The sequence below is a fragment of the Acinonyx jubatus genome, chromosome C2 (genome assembly GCF_027475565.1).
Source record: "Acinonyx jubatus isolate Ajub_Pintada_27869175 chromosome C2, VMU_Ajub_asm_v1.0, whole genome shotgun sequence".
NCBI lineage: Eukaryota > Metazoa > Chordata > Mammalia > Carnivora > Felidae > Acinonyx > Acinonyx jubatus.
In genome coordinates, this window is record NC_069384.1 from 140,302,153 (window position 1) to 140,320,173 (window position 18,021).

The 18,021-nt window shown below is 42.1% G+C and overlaps 1 long non-coding RNA gene across 2 annotated transcripts in view; it reads left to right on the forward strand.

The window, feature by feature from the left end:
• LOC113594163 (uncharacterized) overlaps positions 1 to 18,021 on the forward strand; it is a 303,171-nt gene that overhangs the window by 212,525 nt on the left and 72,625 nt on the right. For both annotated transcript variants that reach the window (XR_003414484.2, XR_008298032.1), the window contains exons 5-6: positions 14,591 to 14,722; positions 17,307 to 17,505. This is a non-coding gene — a long non-coding RNA (uncharacterized LOC113594163). The remainder of the gene's footprint in view (positions 1 to 14,590; positions 14,723 to 17,306; positions 17,506 to 18,021) is intronic.

Sequence of the window (18,021 nt, forward strand, 5' to 3'; positions counted from 1 at the left end):
TTTTTCTCACACTCTGCAGTTTTTTTTTTTCTGATTTTTTTCCTTGCTGATCCTGAATACTGCCATTTTAGTCTGGGTATCAGCTAAATGCCTGGTTTTAACTGAACATAGGTTTCTTTCTTTCTTTCTTTCTTTCTTTCTTTCTTTCTTTCTTTCTTTCTTTCTCTCTCTCTCTCTCTCTCTCTCTCTCTCTTTCCCTTCCTTCCTTCCTTCCTTCCTTCCTTCCTTCCTTCCTTCCTTCCTTCCTTCATGTTTATTTTTGAGAGAGAAAGAGAGAGAGCACAAGCAGAGGGGAAGGGGAGAGAGAGAGAGAGAGAGAGAGAGGGAGACACAGAATCTGAAGCAGGATCCAGGCTCTGAGCTGTCAGCACAGAGCCTGTCGAGGGGCTCGAAGTCGTGAACTGTGAGATCATGACCTGAGCCAAAATCGGACCTTAACTGAGCCACCCAGGTGCCCCTGGGTTCTGTTTCTTTCACCATGTGAGCACACAAGCAATGAGACAAACAAAAGCAAGTTTTCATTACTTTCTCATTCATGTTCTTGCTCATACTCCCTGGACATAGCGGTGAGCAGAAGGAGGTATGTTCCTGAAGGACCTTATTTGGCCCCATTTGGTCAAGGGAGTGTAAGCAGGTGTGCCAACAGGCTGCAAGTGAAATAGATAAAATAGATTCTATCTATCCTTAGGGTGACTGGGGGAGAGAGCCAGGGGGATTGACTATCTCATAGGATATTCAAATGAAGTCAAAATTGTTAAGAATGGTGAAGAGCTAAGAGGCTACTCTGGAAAAACAAACATAATGCAACAATCCTGTCAAATTATATTACTAAGTGCTATTAGATTCTTAAATGCTGAATTTAGCATTGGTCCCTAAATAAAAATGATAGCAGTCTAATCATGGTGTACCTTTTTCTTGTATCTTAATTCTGGCATACTTTGACTAATTGGGGACCAGGCTGGTGACCATGCTTTTATGAGTATCATGTAAGCCACTGAGTGGAACCAAATAGTTATTTACAATATATTAATACATTTAATTTATGCATTATTTTATTATAAACACTACTAGCCATGTTGTTCTTTTCAGAATCAAGACTGAGTCCAAAGATTAACCCCTTGTTCATTTAGTGTTTTTTTTTAATGTCAGAATAGTATAGATACATAGATTCGAAATGAAATAATACTGCAAATCTAATAATGAAAAAGATTCCCTCAAATCCTGCCATTCTTACCTCTGAATATAGCCGCTATAAACTCTTGGATTTTCTTTGGATAGTACCTCCATATGTAATATAATTATACTGCTACCTTTTGATTTTCTGCTAAGAGAAAGTTTTGTTTTCTTACCCACATATCCTAAACCAGACTGACACATTCATGTCCTCTCTTTGTCCCTGTCACACTCTTCCTTCCTCCTTGACTCTCCTAGTACGACATAGTCTTGTCATAATGTATTGAATCAGTACCGTGCTTTCATTATTATATCTATGCAAATATTACTCCCAGCTGAGCCAACTCAACTTGTGTAATATGATTGCTTTTTTCTTTTAGTTATTTTTCCCTTGGTGTTTTAATAATTTCTCCATCTTTTCTGTTGCTTAATCTTTTGCTGTCAGTAGTCCTGTGCTTCCCTCTCTCCCCACCCCAGTCTCTGCCCTTGATGTAAAGCTCTTCCCCACATACCCTAGCATCTCAGCTAACCTATTGACTCCATTTTCTCTGGAGAAGTCTGTGCTGAGCCCTGTGTCCTCTTTCTCCCTCTAGGACTTGTTCCTGAGGCTGCATAGCTGTCATTCAGGGACTTTCTTTTTTCAATGCTGGCATTCCCGAAAGAGCAAAATATTAACATTATCTTGGAAGGTACAAATGGATTCTATCAAAAGTCTGTCCCTGCCACTGTTGGTAGTCACTGGAAGGACTCAAGAGCTAGAAAATGAATATTAGAGGCATGTTTTATCAGAGAGAATGAGACATGCCGGGTTTATAGTTGAAGCAAGCAAAAAAAAAAAAAAGTTATGTTTTCCACATTATTGTAGCTTGATCATTGATATTTAGTGTTTCTGTTGGGTTTATCCAAGTATATTACTCCTTCATTTTTGCTTCCAATTTTTGTCCTATTTCTTTAGTGCTATGTATCCATTTTCCTTGCCACAAACTTTTATATCATTTCTGTGATCTGACATCTGAACTTAAGACCTCAAGGTTATCCTAGAACTTCTGTACTCCTTCAAACTTGTAAACCTTCGGTTAAATTAGTAGTGCTGAAAATAAAAGAAAATCTTGATGAAACAAATGTTTATATGTGCATACAATTAATGTAAGTATTTTAGGTACGCTATTGAGTTCAAAATCACATATGCTTAATGAAGCATGTTATCAACATTCCAATCTTATAAAAAATATTAGCAAGATATATGCTCATAAATAAATTCATCCTTATAAAGTTATTCCTCTGTCACCTATTAATGTCAACATTTATCAATTAACAGATTTGATTTTTACGATATCACTGGATGCTTACCTGTCCGTTGACTGAAGTGCTCATCTGAAGTTCACCTTTAGCTGAACCTGCTTGAGTATGTCTGAAACATACCTGAGCATACAGCTGTATAAATAGGGAAAGAGAGATGGCTTGATACATGGCATCTAATTTATGGAGCATTTACTATGTGCTAAGCACTGTTCTAACTGTTATATTTACATTAGCATCATGAGTTCTTACTACAATCTAATGAAATAGGTATTGCTCTGGCCTACATTTTAAAGACAGGTAAACTGATGCATAAGTATCCAAAGCCACATAGCTAATAAAATGGTACAGCCATTATTCTAATCCCTACCTGCCTAACTCATGGCTGGATAACTCAGTACGCTACAAATAGAGAGCATGTGTTACAACCTGATTAGGAACCAAGAAGCTGTCTACTGGGTCTCATATGTGGAGTGTTGATTTTCAAGCACCACATCATAATGTCTGAACGCTCGTTTATATGTCATTTGGGAACATGTACACACATGTCTGTTGGGTATACTTGACAGTGGAATTGTTAGGTCATATAGTCAGGGGACATTCGACTTTAGTAAATAGTGCTAAAACATTTTCCTAAAGTACTAATTTACACTCCTTCCAGCAGCAATATTTGAAATTTCCAGTCGGTCCCCATCCCAGGTCAACAATTGATATTGTTGGTCTTTCTCATTTTAGCCATTTTGTTGGATTGTCAATGGTGTCTCTATGGAGTTTCAGTTTGTATTTCCCTGATGCCTAATGAAATTGAGCACCTTTTCATATATCTGTTTGCCACTTGGATACCTACTTTTTTGAAGTGTCTGTTCTAATCATTTGTCTGCTTTTCTATTTGTCTGGATGATAATATATGATGGCCTAGGTAATTATTTGGGGCCATATTTTTAGGAGCATGGAACAATCCTACTACTGTAGGGCCGGCCATTTTGCTGTATTTAGTTGTTGCAGCTTATTGAGTATAATTGTAGTTCCACAAAGTTGCCTGGGGGAATATGCCTCTCCATGATTCTCCAGAAATTAAAAGCTGTCATAAACAATATATATTTTTGGCAACTGGTGTTTAACACCTGACATGTTAGGGGGTTTGTTTTTTTTTTTCTATCCCAATTGCCATATGCTCCCAGGTGACAACTCTCAGAATGCCTACCTCTTAGACAAATGCTGACCTGTCACCGCTTGACATATGGTGAGCGGTAGGTGGACCCTTGCTTCCCTGTAGGGCATCTGCTTCCCACTGATTTCCTGGAGAGGTCAACATGCTTTTGGTCATGTGCCCATCTAAGCCATACAACAGTGACACTTCCCTTCCCCTGGGGCAAGAAGCCCAGCCCATGTCAGCGACCACACCAGAGTTCTTTTACTTGGCACAAATTGGGAAATGATTTGCTAAAAGTAGAGGTTAGAGTATTGTTTTATCATTAAAAGGCAGGAGTAAAAATAATGGGGACAGTGGTGGTAAATATATATGAGTTGCTTGACCTATGTGAAACTCAATTTTTTTATTGGCAAAATGGGGCTAATTATACAGGAGCCACTTTTCAATGTTTTTGTGAGGTTAGAGATAATGTATACAACATAACCAATCTGGAGAAGTATTTCAACTGTAACCAAAAGGCATAAAAGTCCTTGTTTCAGATATCTATGGTGTATTACAAACCACATCAGAACTTGACGGCCATAATAGGTCTCAAAAGGCCAAAGTCCAGGCTAACTGGCACTAATCTGGAAGCTTGGGGGTAGGAATCCACTTCCAAGTCCATGCAGGTTGTTGGTAGAGCCTGGTTTCTTGTTGGCTGTCAGTGGGGGCCATTCATTATTTCTAGGGGCAAGTGCCCCCTCTGTCTTCAAACCAGTGAGAATGCATTGAGTCCTTCTCAGGCTTCAAATCTCTCTATCTTTTTCTGCCACTTGCCTGGGGACTTGGTGGACTTCCGGCTGCCAGTAACTGGATCTCTATGCCTGAGGATTGTTCTGGAACCTCAAAAAGCTGCTCAGCCTGTGTGTGAAGATCAAGAAGTGCTGTGGGCTGAACTCTCATCAGTCACTGGTTGAGCAGTCCTCAACCAGTCCTCAACCAGTGACTGATGGTAGTGTATAAATATCCCACGTCCTTCAGTGTATTCGTTTCTTAGGACTTCCCTATCAAAGTATGAAAACTGGCCCTAAAACAACAGAAATTTATTCTTTCACATTTCTGGAGGCTAGAAGTCCAAAATCAGGGTGTTACCATGACCATGCTCTCTCTGAGACTCTGGGTAGAACCTTTCCTTGCCTTATCCTAGCTTCTGCTGTCACCATTAATCCTTGGTGTTCCTTGGCTTGTAGCTGTATGAGTCCATCTCTGTCTTCATCTCTACATGACATTCTTCCCTCTTAGCTTCACATCTCCTCCTCCTCCTCCCCCCTCCTTCCTTCCTCTCTTTCTTCCTTTCTCCTCCTCCTCCTCCTCCCTCCTCCTCCTCCTGCTTCTTCTTCTTCTTCTCCTGCTCCTTCTCCCCCCCCCCTCCTCCTCCTCCTTCTTTTCCTTCTCCTTCTCCTTCTCCTTCTCTTTGTCCTTTTCCTTCTCCTCTCCTTCTCCTTCTCCTCCTCCTCCTCCTCCTTCTTCTTCTGAGAGAAAGAGACAGCAAGTGGGGCAGAGAGAGAGAGAGAATCTTAAGCAAGCTCCATGCTCCTCATGGAGTCTGACACTGGGGCTCTATCCCACGACCCTGGGATCATGACCTGAGCTGAAATCCAGAGACAGATGCTCAGCTGACTTAGCTACCTAGGTGCCCCAATTCATATCATCTTCTTATAATGACATCAGTCATGTTGGATTCAGGGCCTACTTTATTCAGGGTGAACACATCTTTACTGAATTAATCACATCTACAATGACCCTATTTCTAAATAAGTTTACATTCTGAGGTACTGGGGGTTAGAACTTCAACATATCTGTTTGGGGTACATAATTCAACCCATAACACTTAATGTGAGAAAATTCTTTGGTGTGAATTTTACAACATTTCCCATAGTGTCTCCAGAGGATTAAGCTTCGGTTGCCCACTGTGGTAGCTGGCTCTGTAACACTTCTATTGGTTGCCTTCTCTCCCTCCATCACTTCCCTACTTCCTATTGGTATTCCCCTCATTTCCTAAATAAGCTTTCCACACTCAAGTTCTTATCTTAGGGAACCCAACCAAAATCTGTTTCTGGGAAAGCCCAGACAAAAATAATAAAAATAATAAAGATTTTTAAATGCTTATTTATTTATTTTGAGAGAGAGAGAGAGAGAGAGAGAGAATGAGAATGAGAATGTGTGAGCAGGGGAGGGGCAGAGAGAGAGGGAGAGAAAGAGAATCCCAAGCAGGTTCTGCACTGTCAGCACATTGCCTGACGTGGGGCTCGTTCTCACAAACTGTGAGATCATGACCTGGGTCAAAATCAAGACTCAGACACTTAAGCAACTGAGCCACCCAGGTGCCCCCCAAAATAATGAAGATTTTTGATGATGACCAGTTCAAAGCTCACCTTTTGGACTTTAGTTGACAGTGTAACAAAATTTGGGGTCAAGAGTAACACATAGAGGGCACTGGAGTTGAACAGAAGCAGAGTGATGCCACATCTGTTTCCGTTCTGGACTGGATATAAAAGAGACAGACTGTGTTGGTGTCCAGGATAATGTCTTGCTTTCTGTAAATCCTGTTGGTACTTGCTTCTTAAATTCTGATTAGAAGCAGAAGGTTGTATGTCTCCATCAAATACAATGACAAACAGCTTTGAACCCTTAATTGTGTTATCTGAGATTTATGCTGTTTATAAAAACAGTCCTTGTAGAGTTTCAGCTGTGGTCAATATAAGGAGCATGGCTTTCTCTGGGGTAGTCTCAGGGTTTCTTACATCCTTAGCTTACCTAAGGATTCCCAAACATGTACTTTCCAAAAAAATTCTCCTTGTCCCAATTCCTGCATTAATTTAACTTAGCCCTTATTAAATACACTACAAGGATTTGTCATTTCAAAGCAAGAAAGCAGAAGACAAATTCTTACTCCTTAACAAAAAGAAAAGCAACAACAAGAATAACCATCACAATATCAAAGACAATGCTGGTGTGAAATCAAAGGGTAGGAAAGGAATGGCTGGTAAAGGGCAAAGTCAGGTTATTTTCCGAACTCAGTCTCTGTCTCCTGTGCCTGTCAGAGAATTATCCAGTAGTGATCATGAATGCAGTGGTCATAAATCTCTTTCACGTATGAAGAATCATTTGTGACAACCTTGAAACTAAGATCTAGATGAACCAAGAAATATGTAATCAACCCTTTGACCCCTGTGCTATCGTCCTTCCTGACTCCGTTAGCAACTGAATCCCTTAGCACATTCTCCCCCATTTGCCCAGCTAGCTCTCTGGCCATGAGGGGAATCTTGTGCACGTAAGGTCATGCCTGTCTGGACATGCCCCCTGCCTTTATCTAGGTATGGCAGTGTTAGCATCAGACATGAGAGGCTCACGCATTTATTATATAAACTAGTGTATTCTGTGTTGCATTCCAGCAGTGGTTCACTTATATAAGTATCCTCGGCACGTAGCATAGAGTCTTACCCATAGGGAGTGCTCAATATATGTTTGTTAAAGAAGTTGATTGCTTAGAAATTTCCTAAGATGAGGTCTGTAACAGAACAGAAAACCCTGAGGACTAAGCTTAGAGTTGAATATACACATGAAAGATGAGGGTGATCACCCATGAAACCAAGCCACGTAATCAGATGCTAAAAATTCCAAGCATGCGTAATGAAGATATGCACACGACCCCTAAAGAATCATAGCTTTGTCTGGGTCTCTTTAACTAGGGATTGTTTAACTAGAATCCCTTTAACTAGTGGATTCTGTTCACTTGGTAGGCAAATGGCATTTGACCCCCCGAGATATGTGTGTATATAATGATTGTTAGCATCACATTAAACAATTACACAACCAATACCGTATCAGGTACGGCATGATTGCCACATCCCTGGCATGCTCTTCTTGTGGGATGTGTGGAGGTGTTACTCAGACAGCAACACTATATTGGCCAAAGTTAGCAGCGATCCTGGGCATGGGGGATACTGCACTGTTGGACGTGGCCACAGACAAAGGAGAGAGACCCCAGTTTTTTCCTTAGTTAACAAATAAAGAAGGTGGCCAGGAGCTTACCATGAGTGGTAGAGAGACAAATCCTCTGTAAAGATTACCTGAAAAAGAATGTTATGTGCTTGCAGACACAGAGGCCAAGGATTATTTTCAAATAGTAAGCAAAGACCCTAAAATAATACAATAGCCACCATGAACTCCTACTCTGTGCCAAACGTTACATGTGCCTCTTAAGTAAATCTCAGCACAATGCTATCAAATAGGTGTGCCCACAGATCAGAGATAAGAAAATAGATGTGAAATAAGCTCCAGGTCACAAAATTGCAAGAGGCAAAAACAAAGATTCCAAACTAGGTTTGTGCGACTCTACAAGTCTGAAGTCTTTGCAGTTCACTGCCATGTAATGCCTTCATAGAGAAGAGAGCAGGACAAGGCTTTACTTGATATGTCAAAGAGCATTAGCAAACTTGCAAAATAGAAGAATCCAAACGAGGCAATTATCACAGAAGTTCAGAGTTGTTAACAGGTCCCTAATAAAGGAGAAACCTGGGCTCGTCTTAGAATCCACTGAATGTCCGTCCTTATGCTTATAAATTAAAAAGTCTACTTTTATCCTCTTAGGAATGCATGCATTTAAAGAATCTCTTCCAAGTCTTATCACAGATATTGATCTTGGTCAACACTGGGGATCCAAGATTCTAGTCTTCAGAGTGGGCCAAACCCTTCGATGGGCAGCCATTGATCCGGACTGCTGTCAGCACAAGCCCTGTCCCTCCACAGACTTCAGATGCCCTCAGCAAACAAATTTGCTGTCCTCAAAGAACTTCCATTTAATGAATAACTGCCTTAAATTTATGAGAACAGCCCAGACTCCTCACATTTCCAGGTGAATTCCTGCAGCTTGTTGTCACATAATGAGATTAAAACTTGGGGAAATTTGGGGCACCTGGGTGGCTCAGTTGGTTAAGTGTCTGACTTTGGCTCAGGTCATGATCTCATGGTTCGTGAATTCGAGCCCAGCATCAGGCTCTATGCTGACAGCTCAGAGCCTGGAGCCTGCTTTGGATTTTGTGTTCCCCTCTTTCTCTGCCCCTCCCCTGCTCATGCTCTGTCTCTCTCTCTCTCAAAAATAAACATTAAAAAAAAATTAAAAAGCTAAAAGTTTATAAAGGACAGTTGCTGGATTTCTCATATTCCACATAACATGTCGTCTGAGATTGATGTGACTTTATAGTCTGTAGAGAAATGCTCAGTAAGATTTATGAAAGGGATTAGCATTGAAGCAAACAAAAACAGCACCTGTGGTCATGTCAGGGAGACCACAATTTCTATGCGTTATCAGAGGTCATCATTCTGTTTCTGGATGTGAAATGCTCACCAGCTAGGGCAAGAGGAAATCTCCTCCAGATGCTACCAGGGCAAGATATTACAAGTCTCCCTTCTCTGTCCTCAACCTGGTGTTGGCAGTTAGGCGATCCCACTCCATGACCCATAATTCAGTATCTGTGAGCAGCACTAAATAGAAAGTGTCTGTCATCCAGCTGGAGGGAGCTGTTCCAAGTCTGAATTTACTGGAGGGGATCTTTAGAAAGGGCAAGAAGGAAAGCAAAGGTACACAAACAGGGCCAGGCAGGGGGAAAGATTAAATATTGCTATTTGAATGCATAAATCTCTTCATGTTTAATAAGTACTCACAGATCTAGGAAAGAAAGTTTCAGAGAAAATATAGTTATAAGTAGTACCCTAACTGAGCAGCTCATACCCTGAGGCCATCACTGGGGCTCTGTATTTACACTAGCACAGGAGCCCTTGCTTTGGTTTCTGATTTGGTATCTTAGTGTTTCCAGATTTAGGCCACTAACTTACACTGTTTTACCTGCCCAGTACCTACTATAACCCCTTAGGGTATCATCATGTTGAGTTTCTTTAGGTAACCATATGCCTCCCAAGGTAAATCCAGGTACTTGGGGTGGGACTGGCCTATTCCTTGCTCCCTGATCTAGGAGTGGCACGACTCAGACCCAACCACTTGGCATGTTCCACAACTCCTAAATTTCCTAACTCTGATTAGTTACAGATGGACATGTGACCTAATTGGTCCAAAAAGCATCAACTGGGAGCATCTTTTTTTTTTTTTTTTTTTTTTTCCTTTCTAGAACTATTGAGAAAGAGAAGCTCTCTTCCTATCAGGGTTGGTTTCTAAGCTGGTAAGATGTAGAACTGGAGGGGTGAGCACTTTGCCATCAAGAAAGAGGAGTCCAGCAATGGAGAGGAACGGAGTTCTTTTTTTTTTTAAGTGTTTATTTATTTTTGAGAGAGCATGAGAGGTGGAGGGGCAGAAAGAAAAGGAGTCACAGAGTCCAAAGCAGGCTCCAGGCTCTGAGCTGTCAGCACAGAGCCTGATGCGGGGCTCAAACTCATGGACTGCGAGATCATGACCTGAACTGAAGTCGGACGCTTAACCGACTGAGCCACCCAGGCGCCCCCCCTTTTTTTAAATGTTTTAATTTTTTTAGTGTTTATTTATTTTTGAGAGGGAGACAGAGACAGAGAGAGAGAGACAGAGCGTGAGAGGCGGAGGGGCTGAGAGCGAAGGGAGAGGAACAGAGTTCTGATCATAGTGTTTGAGCTCCTAGATCCCACTCTACCTGAAGTTAGCTATCTCTGCACTTTTAGGTACTATTCTAATAGGTTATCTTTTATTGCTTAAGCCACTTTGGGTTAGACCACTTTCAATTAGTAGATAGGGTACTAATATACTTCTCAAGTCTTTTTTGGAGACAAGAGTTTGTCCCCAAACCTTAACCACCTTGGGAAAGTTCATGCTGTCAAACCTGTCTGAGGATCTCCCTAGATATTCTACCCTGTTCCTTTATATCCAGAGGTTCTCAGCTGAGGGTGAGTTTGCCCCCTAAGGGGCATTTGACAATATCTGGAGACATTTTTGATTTTCATTTCTGATTGGTGTAGGTGGGCACAGTCCAGGGGTTCTACGAAACATCCTACAACACACAGGAGAGCCCCCTACAACAAAGAGTTATCCAGCCAAATGTTAAGAGCGACTATGATATGGTGATTTATAATAAGAAATATATACTTGGTCTTCCTCCCACTTCCCAGCACAGAGCTCTTAGAATTCCCTAAGTGCTAAGAGCAGGCAAGGTGTCTTTGTTATGTTAATGAGGCGACTTTTGGAAAGCCCCTACTTAGGTAACTTAAGAATGGGGGCTGGTTACTAGTGAAACCATCCATGTGTTTGGAAGGTTGGAACTTTCAGCCCCATCTCTGACCTCAAGGGAGAGGAGAGAGGCTGGAGACTGAGTTCACTCACCAATGGCCAATGATTTGATCAATGCCTGCCTACTTAAGGAGGGCTCCATAAAAACCCCAAAGATTGGGTTTGGGGAACTTCCTTGGCAAATGTGGAGATGTAGGGAGAGTTTCGCCACAGAAAGCATGAAGCCCCATGTCCTGTCCTACATACCTTGTCCCATGAATTTCTTCATTTGCCTCTTCTTTGTTTTTTCCTTTTATAACAAATCTTGTAAGTAAACTATTTTCCTAAATTCTGTGAGCCACTCTAGCAAAGCAATCAAACCTGAGGAGAGGGTCATGGTAACCTCTGATCTGTGGGCCTTTGCTCAGAAGCACAGGTGATAGCCTGAACTTGAAACTAGCGTCTCAGGTGGGGAGGGGCAATCCTGTAGGACCAAGGCTTTAACCTGTGGGGTTTGATGCTGTCTCTAGGACAGTGTCAGAATTGAGTTCAGTTGTAGGACATCCAGCTGGTATCACAGAACTGCTTGGGGTAGGGGATAAAAACCCACGTCCGGCATCAGCAGTCTCAGAGGTAGTGTTATTGTATTCAGACACTCTTGTGTATAATGTAAGTGAAAACAGTGATGTGTTCCCTCCCCTGATAAACTCTGCTTTAGATATTATAATCTATTATAATATCTGCCATTCATTAATTCTTTGTTCAAAACCCATGCATTACGGGCCCTGAGCTGAGCATCGTACAGATGTCAGGGACGCAGCACGCTCAGGGCCCAGTCCTTGGGGTCAGAGGGCTTACAGAAGTAGGGGACCCCACTGGCCTTGTCCTCTGGCTGTTTGCCTCAGTTAACCTCCCAGAATATCAGATCCACCCTGGGACTCTGTATAGTCTTGCTGTGTTGGACACCCTGAACGTGATCCTCTTGAATCAGATCATGACGAGTAACATTCATCATCCCAAACATATTTTTAGCACAGCAATGTATCACTTGTAATGACAGCAGAGAATATTCTCAGATTTTATGTGATCTAAAGGAATTTGAACTCTTTCGGTCTTCCTTTTTTAGTGTTTTCTTGTTGTTGTTTTGGCTTTCAAGGGAAATCTTTCTCTGGAGAAGCAGCAGACCATAATTATGTCTTTTTGGCTCCGTGATGTGTTGAGTAATGGATGTTGGTTGAACAGAGACCATTTACAAATATAGAGGAAATGAATGCAAATTTGCGGTTCTGTCTAGAGCACTTGCAGTATATAATTTTGGAAAGCTGCTCGCTAATGTCTGATAGATAATCCTCAAGGTGTCTCTTTAACCTTATTATGCTAGTAGATATTTCAGAGCTCAGAAATTTGATCCAAATTCAGTGAGGGACGAATCACAGGCATGAATGTTCTTTTCCTAGGGGAACCAAGTGGACAAAATAGGTTGCTGTGGAATGCTTTCTGACTGCTATTTTGAAATCTGGTCGTGTATTTTTAGCCTGCAAAACCTCTGTTCTGACACGTTTCCTCATGGGGACACGCGGCAGCTTCTAGAAGGGAAGCCCCAGCCCAGCACTGTGTTCTCGTCATGTAACAGCAGGCCGCGCAGGCAGGCCAGGAAAGCCCTTTTGAATTCTAGCAGTGATAATCCTGGAGTTTACATGGCCATACACTCCAGCTTTGCAAAGTTATTTTTTAACATAAAACAAAGGTGCCCTGGGGTCAGGCTAGCTGCTAAGAAAGTGCAAGCAGTAGAGGTTGAGGTAACCCAGGAGTAAAAGACGTGATCTAATAAAGGCGAGTCAGGGAATCGCCCCTGTAGAGCAACATGTTTATGTAATTCACAACCGGAGGTTCTGGAGGGACAACCCCTCTGGGTTTCCCAATTTGTCATCTTTAAGTGGCCCTACAGTACCTGATGAAGCCAGAGACATAGCTCAGCCTTCCGTGATTTCTGCAGAGTGGCAGGGAGGTAGGGACAAGGGTCTTCACAGGCTTTTGGCCGGATCGTTTGTTATGAGTAGAATTAGGATGTCTTATTGCTTTGACCATTTATGTACTCCAAATGGTCCAAATTAAAAATACCTTCCTCTTTCCTCTCTTTCCTTTTATATTGTGCTAAGGTACAGCAGATGATTAAAATGGAGTCCAGTTTTCTCCTCTTGAACTGGGGACACTGATGAAGATGTCTAAGTTATAAAAGACACACAAGTAATGACTAAAATATATTTCACATTTCCTGTCTACCAAACATTAAGCTGTGTGGTACATTATCTAATCTTAGCGAGGAAGATGCATTATTAGTTTAATTTTGTTGATGCAAATACCATAAGTTATTCAACACTGCATCTATCCTAGAATTGTGCCTCTGTTGCACAGGGTGTCCAATGAGTATTTGTTGAATAATGTATAAAATAAATGAAATAACTCTTGGCGAAAGGATGGAGTAAGTTTTCGTGTCACTTCTTGTGATGGTAGAATTCCTTGTTGCAGGAACCTTCGGACTAGATGATATATTGACAAAATAATTTGTTGGCCATAAAGAACAGGCAGTCGCCAAGTCCGTTCTTTTTCAGAGAAGTCATAAAGAGACAAAATCCTGAATGGAAAGAGGGCATAGGGACATGAATCCCAAACTGATGCCTTCTTTCTCCTTGAGACAGGGGCCTTCTATAGCAGTGGAGGAGAGCCTGAGAAGCTGAGAAGAGCTTTCAGAAAATGTACAGGGCGGAGGTACAAACAGCGGAGCTTGCTGTTCACGCAAAGGCCCTTGTAGACACCCGGAGGAGGGTGAGGCCCTGTGCACCTGATTCAAATCTCAGGTTCACCACTTTCTAGCTGGGCATGTTAGCCACACTTTTTTTTTTTTCTTTTTGGTGTCATTGATAAACTTCTACTGATGGCATCATCATCAGTGTACCCCTTGAATTAACGCAAAGTGAACATATCCATTTAACCACTATCCAGATCAAGAAATAGAACCCCAGAAACCTTTCTCATTGCCCACTTTTCCCAATAACCACGATCCTGACCTCTGATGCCATTGGACCTATTTTGCCTGTTTTGTTTGTTTGTTTTTAGCTTTATGTAAATATCTAGCTTAAAAATTTTTTTTTTAATGTTTATTTTTGAAAGAGGGAGAAACAGAGTGCAAGTGGGGAGGGGCCGAGAGAGAGGGAGACACAGAATCCGAAGCAGGCTCCCGGCTTTGAGCTGTAAGCACAGAGCCCGATGCGGGGCTCGAACTCACAAACCGTGAGATCATGACCTGAGCCAGTCGGATGCTCAGGATGCTTAACCGACTGAGCCACTCAGGCATCCCTCTGGCTTTTTTTTTTTTTTTCATTAGGTTAATGTCTAAAGGACTCATCTATCTTGCTGCATGTGGCCATATTTCTTTCAGTTTCTGTTGCTGTGTATAATACTATTTTTAACCCAACAGGGTTGGTTTTGGTATGTTTTTCACACGCACTTGAATGTATTCTCTGCAGGCGTTGGGTGTGGGATTCTGCATATGGCACTCAGGTTACATACCTCCTCACAGTATTTATATAAACTTTGTTGCGTTGTCCAACTTTTCTCTATCTTGACTGATTTTCATTCTTTTCCCTATCAATGACTGATAATCGTGTGCTAAAATCTCTCATTATGAGATAGAAGGGACATTAGCAATCACCTAGTTTAATTTTTTAATTTTACAGATTATAAACTGAGGCCAAGAGAAGGAAACAAACGGACTATATATACAGTGACTGAATAAATACCATGTGCCAGCAGTGACCTAGGACCTTTACACGCATGATCCCATTACGTCCTTGCAAGAAGCCTGTAAGGTAGGTAAATGCCATGGCATTTTACAGTGAGGTTGTCACTTGCTGTCTCTCTGGAGGCTAAAATGTACTATGTTATACCCTAAGGGTCAGCACCTTGCCCACGGATTCAGAGAACCTTGGACTGATTGCCAGTTGTTCTGTGGGCATGAATTCAGGCTGCTCCTCAGTGTTTCAGGAGCTAGGGCATTAAGATTAAAAGGAATAAAGGCATGGCCATTTTTCCAAAGAAATTCACAAGTAAATGGTGAAACCAACATGTAAGTAAGTGCACAGTTATAACACAGACTCAAGGGAAAGCCTCTCATGTCCTATAAGTGAGTTTGGGTTTTATTTAGAAGGCATTGGGAAACCCACAAAGAATTTTCACCAGGGATGGAGGCTGAGCATTGATTCCAACAAAAGCCGGTAGCAGCCTGAACTGTGATTGTGGCAGTGGGGATTGCAATCAGAGTGTCGATTCAAAAGGGTAATAGAAAGTCGTCCTGTGAATAAGAGGAACAATACCTTTTTTGGCTTGGGAGCCTGTCGTTGCCAGTGTAGATGTGTACTCTGGAGAGGCATTTGTTAGTGCTGGAAAATCAGTGCAGATTAAAGCAATTCAAATAGTACCTTTGCAGAATCACAGTAACCCTAATTTCCCAGGGCCATTCTCCTTGCTGGAGGTGGGAAGGGGAGCTTCCCTGAGGTAGCACAATGGCCCAGGAGACCTTGGAAAAGCATCTGAGCGGAGAGTAAATTTGAGAATGAGGAATGGGGTTTGTAAATAGGGGGATCCTTCTCATCCCTGGTCACACCATTTCCCCCCAAAATTTCAGGTAGTTTGAGAAGCCTGCTTCATGATCTAGATGTGGCTACTGATTCCTGTCCAGTAAGTGCACGACCGTCGTGGTTCTCGTCTTCTTTGTCAGTGCCTGGTCAACTTGGGGGCTGTCTGGACACTCCTGTGTTACTGCAAGAGGGCGTTTCTGAATAGAGCTCAAGGACCAGGCAGTCACATGTGAGGCTCTCTTTCATTTTACCTGCAGCAGGACTGGATGCCACAGCCTTTCTGGCTTCAGAGTGAATCTCCTTTGGGAGCAGTAGACCTTTGTCCATCTAGTAACTGGCACACATTTTGGCTCACACCCCAGGATATTTCACCTAGCCTGTACCCAAAATTCAGTTTTCCAGTTGTCCTTGAATAGTTGTCTCTGTGTCTTGTTTTAAATTTTCTTTTCTTTTAACCCATCCAAATAGGGATTGAAAACAAAACATTCTGGTTTTTTTTTCTCTGTTAAACAGCATGAATAAAAATCATGATTTTTTTTTTTTTGGATGATTTAAGATTATCACCATGATCATGAGTTCTTGGACTTGCCCTGATAGTTCAATGCTACTGCTGCCTGTAAAGTGTTTGCTATTACACAAAATGCCTCCAGTTTATTGCATTTTAATATGAGTAGCTTTGTCTCCTGGATTTACAATTAAGTCTTAACAATAGTAGTTCATCTCTGACTTCTAGACTGATGCCATGTTGAATCCAACAGAGCCAAGTTTATACCCCTTTCTAACTAGTGCATGGGGTGCCGCATAACTAGCTGTTGGCCATATCATTTTCCTAGATGATTATATTTGCTGAAACATTGAACCTATCTTAGTAAATTTGAGGATAAATAGTAACAGAGAGTAGCAGGTGACCTTTCAAAAGAAAAGATATGTTTCTGGAGGTTTTCTTTGCCTGGGCTTAGAGTAAATTCTCTCTCCTTGGTTAATCATCCTCTCTAATTTATCTTTCAGATTTTCAGGATTGTCCCAAAATTATGCTTCACTCTTGGAATATTTGATATTCAGAACCCCCAAATTGTAAGTCTCTTGGTGTGAGCTATGTACCAAGAACCTTAAAAATCTATAAGGGATCTTTTCCTGCCTTCCTTACTCTGTCTAACCCCCGAATTTAGTGAAAGAAGTAACCTATTTTCAATGACTGAAAGAATTGTTTTCTCAGTGGAGGAGGTATTTTACCTTGCACACTCTGAATTAGATGATCCACAAAACCCACAACCTAATTTCCCTTTTAACAAGGGGGTATTCTGAGGTCCCAAGAAAGGAAAAGAATCCCAGGATGGCAAAGCTGAGATTGTGAGCAAAGCCACTGTGCCAGGGTGCCAAGGTCCAAGAAGCCATAGGCAGGATGTATGTGGGAGAGGGGTTGGCGGAGACTTGCCAGACATGAAGGGTGCAGAGGCACGTGTGAAAGTCTGTAACCAGAAGAGACAAAGCAACAGAGGTAGGAAACAGATGAAATAGATGAGGAAGAGGGAAGGGTCCCAAATGGTCCCATTTTAGACGCCATACTGCTGCCCAGCCTTCCCTTTGGTAATCAAGGACTTCTTCCCCCAGTCCCTCAGCGGTCTGTCCTCTTCGGTGACTAACAGGGGCAGGAGTGTGAAGGCTCTGTCCACTTGCCCCAAGTCAGAACAACTCTCAGGGCTCTTCCAGTTCCTGAGTTCCCACCAGGTTGAATTGACTGAGCCCTTTGCTGGGACTGCATCACAGCCCAGCCTCTCCCATTGTCCAATCTTGTTCCTTCCTTCCCCTTCCACAGGTGCTGATTCCAAAAGCATTCTGTAATAAACACCCCACAGGCTAGTCTTTGTCTCAGAGACTGCTTTCCAGGGAACTTCATCAGAAGGAGTCATCTAAAGTCCCCTTTTGTGTTTGAAGTTTGTCTTCATAAACCGTTTGGGCTGAGATATGAGGATGATCACAAGTTTAAAGCTTAAACAGCAAAGGAGAAGCTCAAGGTATGATGGTATTTCATGTCCTTGTATGGCCTACCGTGTTGAACAAATATAAAAAGATCATCTAGGGGCGCCTGGGTGGCTCGGTTGGTTGAGTGTCTGACTTTGGCTCAGGTCATCAGGTCATGATCTCGCAGTTTGTGGCTTTGAGCTCCGTGTCAGGCTCTGCGCTGACAGCTCAGATCCTGGAGCCTGCTTCGGATTCTGTGCCTCCTTCTCTTTCTGCACCCCCGCCACTTGTGCTCTCTCTCTGTCTCTCAAAAAAAAATAAATGTAAAAAAAAAATTAAAAAAAAAAGATCATCTACACAGGAAGACTCAAGTGTGTATGACCTTAAAGTCACCCAGACAAAGGCCCTGACATTTCCTAGTTTAGATCACACCTAACCTCAGAAGAGGTAAGAACTGGACTTCTGCGAGGCGGCCAGTTGAATCTTCCAGCTAAGGACTTGAACAGAAATTGGTTCAGAGAGTGAACTGAGGACTATATAATGAGAATGAGGAATCTGTTAGAAGGAGG